At 38.8% G+C, this 9,097-nt stretch overlaps 1 protein-coding gene across 1 annotated transcript in view; it reads right to left on the bottom strand.

Annotated features, from left to right (window-relative positions):
* The window catches only part of LOC134846936 (zinc finger FYVE domain-containing protein 1-like), a 436,861-nt gene extending 434,224 nt beyond the window's left edge, over positions 1-2,637 (bottom strand). The window contains exon 1 of the mRNA XM_063864381.1: positions 2,614-2,637. The gene's annotated coding sequence lies outside the window, so the exon portion shown is untranslated. The remainder of the gene's footprint in view (positions 1-2,613) is intronic.
* Positions 2,638-9,097: the final 6,460 nt, after the last annotated feature.

Genomic DNA, 9,097 nt, shown 5'->3' on the forward strand with positions numbered 1-9,097 from the left:
GTAGACGTTTGGACGCAGAAAGGTACAAACTATTGAAAATGCAACGTTCCAAAACTTTCGGGGCTATATCCAAAAGCATTACTGGCCGGTAATTTTCCACGAGCATCCTATTTCTTTTTTGAATAGCGGCTTGACTTTACCAATTTTCCAGCGTTCCGGGAAGATACCAGTTTCTTTCACTTTACGGAAGAGATCACTGAGTGATTTTGCAATGTTAGGTACATTGCGATAGAAAGCCGGAGGAATATCATCAGGACCTCTTGACTTAGTAACGTTAATACGCCCCAGGATTTTTACTACAGAAGCTCCTGATGTGTCAAAGTCGCATACTTGGTCGGAGTTTTCTATAACACAAGTAGTATTGTGGGAATCGTCTAGTGTGTACACACTCTGAAAGTAGTTATTGAAAAGGAATGACTGTTTTCCAGGAGTTTCCGCAATGCAGTCCTCATGTCGAATTGTTTTAGGCAGAGGATTTGCTTTCCTCAGACTACTGAAATACTTGAACAAACGGGAAGTTGATCTTGTATCAGCTAACAAGGTTTCATATTCAGCTTGGTTTTCCATAAGAGAATCATGAATATCTTGTTCTAGGTTTGATATTTTATCTGGCACATTGTTGTTCCGGAGTTGTCTCTTTTTCATGATCTTCAGCTTCTTCATTTTATGCGATGTGGCAGATGTGGTCCAGGGCGGCACGTTTAGTCTGTGTTTAGTTTTTACTGGTACGTGCTCCTAAATGAGTTTGAAGAGCCAATCGTACCATTCACAAAAAAGAACATTCGGTTTGGACCACCAATTGCCGATAAAAGGATTTTCGAGTATGGACTTATTCAGGCCTTCATAGTCGGCATTGCAAAAACTGAGTCTTTTTTGAGAGTTCTCACCGCTGACAGCTTCTCCCATTATTTCAAATGAGACCGGCAAGTGATTGGAGCACGGACGATTTTCGACGGAATACAGATTCCAAAACTTCCTATCTGCAACCAGGTTCGAAATCAATGGACTTGAGTCAGTGAACACTAGATCATAGACGTTCGAGTTGGCAGCTGATGTGGGAAAATTCACAAGTTGCGGAAGAGAGTGTCTGTCTAGTAGTTTCAGCACTGCTGCTTCGTAATGGTTTCCGGAGTTCCAGACGCTCCAGTAATACCCAGGAAGATTGAAAACTCCCATGAGGAAAAAGCTGTCATAAGAACTCCGTAGACGATCAACAGATTCCAACAATTTGTTCCACTGCTCGAGACTCCATCGGTATTTACTCTTGTCATCCGGATTATAGGCTACCACTATGAGAACAGTCTTCCCTTCGCAGCGGCATGCACATCCAACAGCTGCGACTCCATGTAACTCAATAGGCAATACTGTGTGCAATAGGCCTCTCCGAACTGCTAACAGAGCGCCGCCATGTAAAGAGTGCGAAGATGTACCAGTCGGTCTATCGCTTCGATAAACTTGATAGTTGCTCAGGTAAAGTTCAGATTCCAGGATGTCGCTGGTCAACCAGGTTTCTGTCAGTGCTATGATGCTGAAGTCCAAGGTACTAATAGCGTTACTAAAGGACTTCCGTCTTTTGTTAGCTAGAATGCTCTGTACATTGAATGTGCATACGCTGAATATCATGGTTTCAGTTTCCACAGTCATCGGTGGTTCGGTCAGTCATTGGGTTGGTACTTCAACCCAATTCTCATTCTCGCCCTTCCTGAAGAGTTTCAGCTTAATTATTTTTAAATCTTTTCTCGGGACATTTTCTTCGGTAATAAAATTGTATCGTTTCTTCAAGACTTTTTTCTCCAATTCCAGTTCAGAGATCGACAGGTCAGGAGAAACATACAAAACTTTGTTATATGTCTTCACTTTTGAAACAGACTTCAGCACAAGGTCTCTTGAGAACTGGTTTTCTAAAGTAGCTAGAATCGATCTGGGAGATCCTCTCCCAGCTTCATAACCACCAAGTCGTTTTATGCTTACAACTGCGGAGTCCACCTCGAGGTGGACTAACCTTTTCTTATCTTCGTCCATGCCTATGGCAAGGCCGGCGAGGGGTAAACCATCGGATTCTTCAACCCCTCGAATACGAATCGCGCATGGGTCTGCAATGCGGGTGGCTCGCTGTGCCGAAGCATTTGCAGGGTTTGATCGGGTTACAGCTTCCTCAACTGACGCGAGATTTGCCTTTATAGCATCAGAAAAAGTTTCGAAACCTTTCGACAGCTTCACTTCTAATAACGAGTCATCAGGTTTCATCTCTTGCCTGAGAACTTTCATCTCTTGGCGCAGTGTGCTGAGTTCTGTCTGGATGTCTTTCAAAGCTTTCAAATCGTCGCTCATTTTATTCGATTGTGCAAGGAAGTTTTCTTGCTGGATTCTTGACGCGGTTTCATTAAAGATTGCGTCACGTTTGTTGTTGCTTACACATGAGTTGCAAATTAACAGCACATTCATGCTTATCAATTTCAGGCCTTCGATGCTTCGTTGCGGAAACTTTGTACAATTTTGGCTCAGGTGTAGGGAAGTACCGCAGCACAGACAGACAATAAGCTCTTCGTCTTTGATAGACTTCTTGCAGGTTTTGCAGTCAACACTCTGACCAGCCATGTCTTATCTCAGACACTATTTAATAAGTTTATCACAACAATTAGGCTAATCAATCCCTCGAATACGAATCGCTCAGGTCCAACAAAATGTAGATTGGTAAGATGTTCAGTGTCTTCATTCTTTCGAAATAATTTTCAGTTTGATATGATAGTATCCACTGGGTGACTCGCCGCTGAACACATTCCAGGTACTTCTGGTTTGCAATGTGTTCTCAGAAGTTTTTTCAGTTTCGTTTTCTCAGTTTCGCTTCTGAGGCTTGGTCCTCAGTGGTCGTAAGACCCGCTTTTGTTGTTACTCATCAAGTTGGTTTTCCCCATATATAACAAAGTAAAATCGAGCTTTAGATTTGAGCATGTGGATTTGAGTAGTTTGATGCATTTTTGTTTTCACTTAAGACCCCCGTAGAACCACTGTAAATGAATATTTCGGTTGAGATAATTTTTGAGATCTCAAATTGAGTTCAATACTTTTTACTGTACAGTGCAATAGCGTATTTCTGGTGCAACGAAGCAGTGCCCTCTCAAGTAATGAAAAAATAAGAGGTCTGCAACAGTAAAAAGATCCGTTTTCCTATGCAGGACCTCTTCGTTTAAATATCAAACTTAATTTAACATGTAATTCAGTTCCTGTGATAAGGTGCCGAGTCACAATTGGCCAGACAGTTAGTATTTTATTATGAATGCTCATATTTTGTTTCGTGTTAGATTTTTTCCATAGAGTTTTTTTTTTGTTTTGACGACTCCGTTTTTTCTCATTTTATTCTTTCTAAATTTATTAATCGCTCTCCAGTGTTGCAGAAAAGCACAAATGTACTCTGATTGTACGTATCTGTTAAGTTCTCTCTTTAAGTGTTCGATTTCATATCCTTTTTAACGCAGCTCTTGCAGAGCATGGTGGTTTACGCACTCCGGGTTATGCCTGAATTAATGACGGAATTTGAAAAATGAAAAAGCTCTGACATCTTAAGTTTTCAAAAAATTTAAAGCAGGTTCACTATTCACATGTGTGAAACGTTCAGGGAAGTTCGATGAAGAAAATAAATACGAAACCGCGAACGATGCGTGTGCACTTGTCTGCAGCAAATGAAATAGAGGCCATGTCTGAAACACATCTCCTTGAAAATCAGAAGAGCTGTTTCAAGAAGTTGCCTTGCTCAAAGACCCGGAATTAATTCATAATTATCGGAATTGATTGAAAAATAGATGGGCTGAAGTATAAAAACGGATGCAGCAGAAATTAAAATGAGCTGAAAGTCAAAAAGTTAAACCTAGTCGAGCTTAACATACGAAGTCTAATCTCAGGTTCTACTCTCGAGAAGCTCACAAGAGACAAAATTAAATTTATGCAATCATATTAAACCTTTATCTTTTTTTGCCTAGCTGAGACCTGGCGTAGATATCGTTTGGGAAATATCGGTCGACGCCATCTTCCTTTCTGAATTCACAGGAGAGTTGACATCTAAACAACACTAAAGCAACAGAACACGGTGACGCACTAATGTTCGTCAAGCCTGTCATTCAATTTCTCAAATTGAGCTATGAGTTTTTAAATTGCTTGGTTTTCGAGCTTCCAATCTGTTATTAGGGCGTAATGCGAAGCACATGGCCATTCTTTGAAAGAATTTTAGACCCGTCTCCAAAAATTAAACCGCTAAAGACATCTCAGAGTTTAAAAAATAAATAAATTCCATGAACTGGGCAATAATGAAATCACCTAGTTCAAATGAGCTGGCAATGCTTGACTTGATGAAAGAATTCAACTCACTAAAGAATTTTTTAAAAATGCCTACCTCAATCGTAAGTTTCGCACTGAAAACTGAAAAAGGTTTTCAGTTCAGTCAATCAGCAAGTAATTAAAAAAGAAATGCACTCCAAATATTGAAAGAAAGAGAAGACCTTTAAAAGGCATGACTGAGTAAGATTACCTGAGCTGCTAAAGGAAGAAATTTAATAAGTTACGAACATTATCTGCACGAAATTTCAAAACAGCCGTGCATTGGCATGATAAAAAGTGCTGATAACATCCGAGATGTAGCAAATTTATTCAAGGACTAAGGACTGCCAAAGCATATTCAGCAAAAACCTGAACAGAATATTCTACTCATCTGACTCAGCGCAACACTTCTAGCGTAATCGAATGTATGGGTTTTTGGAAAGAAGCATCACGAGTTCTACTGCCCGAACGAACCGTCAGAGAACTTACACTAGTCAGAGACCCTAGTTTTCCTGATGTAGCATAGAATTTTAAATTGCTCGGTTTTCGAACTTCCAATCTATTATTAGGGCGTAATGCGAAGCACTTAGCCATTCTTTGAAAGATTATTCTTGTATTTCTTTAATTAGAAATAATTTCAACGTGTTAAAACTGTAACGAAATAGCTTTTCAGTTTTTCCGTTGTCAAGTTGAAAAAGCTTTATTCAGTTTTGTTTTACTGCCAGATAATATTGATACGTTTCAGGACTCATTCGTTTTCAAAATGGCTCATTGATACGTATTTTTTAGGACTATTAGTTTAATTACGTGTATTCTAAGTTGTTTGATCGGAGTTTCTTAAAAAATTCAATATCGGCGTTTGTTTTCGGCTTCAGAATTTCAAAATCATTTGTTCGTTCTTAGCACCGTCTGTGTCTTGTTTTTAAAACTTTGTTTAATTCGAGTGTCCTGAGCAGTTTTTTCTGTAAGCAAGAAAAAAATTATTAGATTTTAAATTGTTCTGTAATTGTTTTTAAAGTTTATCAATTTCAACAGTTTGTTTCTACAGAAGTTTTTTTTTCAGGTGATGTGTGTTGTTTGTATAATCTTACTCGTTCTGATTGGTGCAAAATGATATAAAAATGTTCGGTAATTGTATATTGTCTTATCTGAAAAAAATAAGAATTAGTTTTCTCATCAATGTGCTGTTTACAAATAGTTTCATTGCGTGTATTCTGCATAGCTGGTCATTTTAAAACGTCAGTTTAAAATGACCAGCTATTTTAAACTGACGTTTTAAAATGACCAGCTATGCAGAATACACGCAATGAAACTATTTGTAAACAGCACATTGATGAAAAAACTAATAGCTGGTCATTTTAATTCGAGTATCCTGCGCAGTTTTTTCTGTAAGCAAGAAAAAAAATTATTAGATTTTAAATAGTTCTGTAATTTTTTTAAAAGTTTATCAATAGAATGAGCTATTACTATTACAGTTATTATATAAAAAACACAAGCAAGACTTATAAAAAACAAGAAAGGTCCCTTCATAACACTCTCCTAACATCAAGGGATATCCACCCAAATCCAAGACCATTCATGCAATTCAGTCAAATAAAGAAAAAACTGGAAAACTACAACAACAACTTAAAAGTACTACATCTTAATCGTAGAAGTTTTGCCAGAAAGCGTTCAAATCTCAAACAACTTATCAAAACTTTTAATGATAATACAATTTTCGGATTTTCCGAGAAATGGTTCAATGATACAAATGACGATAAACTATGGGCCATAGACAATGACAAATATAAGTTGTTCCGATGTGATAGAACTTATGAATCAATTAAAAATTTGAAGGGTGGTGGGGTCATGTTACTGGTTCCTAAAAAGTTAAACCCAAAAGTAAGACATGACTTAAACAACATGCACAAAAAGTATGATAGCATCTGGATAGAATTTAAAGCCTGACTCAACAAAAATGATAGAACCACTCTATTAAACCTAGCCTACAATCCAAATAGAAACAACAAAACAGACTTCTTAGAAGATCTAGCCAAATCAATTGACCATGCACAGTCATTTAAATCAAACCTAATTTTACTACTAGATTACAATCTCAACTATCTCAACGAAGACGACAAACCGTCTTTAGATACAATCCTAAAACCATATAATCTGGACTTCACTAACAAATTAACACCTACTCACTCAAAAGACTAATTGACTATATTATCACCGACCTAGGCATAAAAGATCTAAGAAATAATTCAATAGTATTCACACCACCAATTAAGACCGACCACCAAGCAACAGCATTCATTACAGAACTTAAGCTGAACAACAATGTAAGACCAATCAAACGTACGTAAAATATATGACAAATCCAATTACTCCAATTACAAATTCAAACAAAAACTATCAGCTATAAATTGGAGAAGTTTCTATAGCAATAATAATCCCGAAATAATGCTCGACATCTTTACATCTAACATTGCTGACACCATTAAAGAATGTGCCCCACAGAAGACTATTTTCATTCGCAACAACAAACAAAAGGTAAACTACGAAGATGATAAATTAATTTCCCAACTGTTTAACTCGAAAAAAGCGAACGCGAAAAATGGAGATGTTCAGTGTCTTCATTCTTTCGAAATAACTTTCAGTTTGATATAATAGTATCCAGTGGGTGACTCGCCGCTGAACACTTTCCAGGGACTTCTGGTTTGACCTGTTAGCGAACCAAACTGGTGAATTATAAGTTAGGACGGTCACAATCATCGACTTGTATAAATTCAAGCGAGCGGCTACGCTGACAGAAGAAGAAATGTTTCTTCGGATTAAGAAAAACACTGAGACGGCTTTTTGACATTGCTTCCGAATGTGGGGAGTCCAGGATAGGTCGGAAGAAACGACAACACCCAAGTCTTTTTCATTTGAGACATTTTCAAGCGTTGCCGAGTTTAATACAAAATTCGAGTCTGTCGGTCGGAAAGGCAAAATGTGACATTTATCCAAGCTAAACTGAAGTGAATTGTTCGCAGCCCAGGAATTCAGGACATTAAGATCGCCTTGAAGCTCGCAATGCGAGTTTCTCCGATGTATAGACAGAAGTTTTGCATCATCCGCAAAAGCATAGGTACTGCTACGCACGTTGACAGTGAGATCAATAACATAAACTAAGAATAGCAGCGGCCCCAAAATGGATCCTTGTGGGATTCCGCTGAAAATATCTAGCAAACTGGATTTGTGGCCATCAATATCTACATATTGCTTCCGATTCGATAAATAAGAAGAAAGAACTCTCAGAAGCCGGCCACTGACACCAATGGCTTTGAGTTTGTCCAACAAAATGCGGTGCGATATGGTATCAAAAGCTTTGCTAATGTCTAATTACACCGCTTCGACAACTGTATCAGGTTGGTCCACGCCTTTGTAGACTTCGTTCAAATGCTCTAGCAGTTGTAGGCAGTTGGATCGTTTAGCTCTGAATCCGTACTGGCATTTCGGTAGACGTTTGGACGCAGAAAGGTACAAACTATTGAAAATGCAACGTTCCAAAACTTTCGGGGCTATATCCAAAAGCATTACTGGCCGGTAATTTTCCACGAGCATCCTATTTCTTTTTTGAATAGCGGCTTGACTTTACCAATTTTCCAGCGTTCCGGGAAGATACCAGTTTCTTTCACTTTACGGAAGAGATCACTGAGTGATTTTGCAATGTTAGGTACATTGCGATAGAAAGCCGGAGGAATATCATCAGGACCTCTTGACTTAGTAACGTTAATACGCCCCAGGATTTTTACTACAGAAGCTCCTGATGTGTCAAAGTCGCATACTTGGTCGGAGTTTTCTATAACACAAGTAGTATTGTGGGAATCGTCTAGTGTGTACACACTCTGAAAGTAGTTATTGAAAAGGAATGACTGTTTTCCAGGAGTTTCCGCAATGCAGTCCTCATGTCGAATTGTTTTAGGCAGAGGATTTGCTTTCCTCAGACTACTGAAATACTTGAACAAACGGGAAGTTGATCTTGTATCAGCTAACAAGGTTTCATATTCAGCTTGGTCTTCCATAAGAGAATCATGAATATCTTGTTCTAGGTTTGATATTTTATCTGGCACATTGTTGTTCCGGAGTTGTCTCTTTTTCATGATCTTCAGCTTCTTCATTTTATGCGATGTGGCAGATGTGGTCCAGGGCGGCACGTTTAGTCTGTGTTTAGTTTTTACTGGTACGTGCTCCTGAATGAGTTTGAAGAGCCAATCGTACCATTCACTGCTGCTTCGTAATGGTTTCCGGAGTTCCAGACGCTCCAATCATACCCAGGGAGATTGAAGTCTCCCATGAGGAAAAAGCTGTCATAAGAACTCCGTAGACGATCAACAGATTCCAACATTTTGTTCCACTGCTCGAGACTCCATCGGTATTTACTCTTGTCATCCGGATTATAGGCTACCACTATGAGAACAGTCTTCCCTTCGCAGCGGCATGCACATGTAACTCAATAGGCAATACTGTGTGCAATAGGCGTCTCCGAACTGCTAACAGAGCGCCGCCATGTAAAGAGTGCGAAGATGTACCAGTCGGTCTATCGCTTCGATAAACTTGATAGTTGCTCAGGTAAAGTTCAGATTCCAGGATGTCGCTGGTCAACCAGGTTTCTGTCAGTGCTATGATGCTGAAGTCCAAGGTACTAATAGAGTTACTAAAGGACTTCCGTCTTTTGTTAGCTAGAATGCTCTGTACATTGAATGTGCATACGCTGAATATCATGGTTTCAGTTTCGACAGTCATCGGTGGTTCGGTC

This window comes from Symsagittifera roscoffensis, chromosome 1, assembly GCF_963678635.1.
Source record: "Symsagittifera roscoffensis chromosome 1, txSymRosc1.1, whole genome shotgun sequence".
Classification (NCBI taxonomy): domain Eukaryota; kingdom Metazoa; phylum Xenacoelomorpha; order Acoela; family Convolutidae; genus Symsagittifera; species Symsagittifera roscoffensis.